The sequence below is a fragment of the Blastomyces gilchristii genome (genome assembly GCF_000003855.2).
Source record: "Blastomyces gilchristii SLH14081 genomic scaffold supercont1.1, whole genome shotgun sequence".
Taxonomy (NCBI): Eukaryota; Fungi; Ascomycota; class Eurotiomycetes; order Onygenales; family Ajellomycetaceae; genus Blastomyces; species Blastomyces gilchristii.
Window position 1 is genome coordinate 1275713 of NW_003101682.1, and position 907 is coordinate 1276619.

The following is a 907-nucleotide window of genomic DNA, read 5'->3' on the forward strand; positions in this document are numbered from 1 at the left end:
AGATTAGACACAGACATTGCTTATACTGAAGATAATATCAATTTTATCTCAGATTTCTGAAATTTAGACTGTGAATCTGAAGTTCTTGATACTGAACTATTTATAATAATGAAAGCTTTCAAACTCATTGAAATAAAATCTTATAAAAGAGGAAATAGTTTGAAAGAGATATGAATATTCTCTGATAGTCAAGCTGCTTTAAAAAGACTTAGAAATAGTCAGATTTATAATGATTAAATGAATCTTGAACTGATCTTAGACTCTGTTTTCAGAACATCAACCGCTCCACCACGAACTCGCTCGATTTTTCGAATAAGAACCCGCCGATAGATCCATCGAAAAGCCCTCGATCATACGAGCATTTTGACCCCATCGCCGACCGCATACCCCGTGTGGTGGTGGAGTTATCCAGCCAAATGTGAACCAGACGTTGTTCGGAACTCCTGCGTGGGATTATCCCCCATTCTCCCCTACCACACCACAACCCCGGGCCAAATTGCCATACAAATTGTAAGGTGAAGAGACCTAGCCGTATGCACCAATCTTCTTGATTTTGGAAGATCCCCAATCTGTAGTTGTGGAGATATCTGAGGAGTGATCTCTGCAAAAACCCTGTTCATCTTTGATGTTCCAAAACATCAATGCCAAGTCCCACTCTCATACCGCCCTTCCCAATCTGGCCCATCCCCAGCAGAAAAATACAAAAAGATACCTTGACAATAATATTAAGCACATAATCAACAGACAATGAGTCAACAGCATATCAACAACTATAAAATCAGTATATCTCAAGATCTGACTGAGTCTTTGATCCCTGCACAGTGAGATATATTAAATCTAGTTTTGATATCTCAATATTTAATAAGATTCTGCAGAAGATTGAGATAGCATACTAGATTTCTATTGA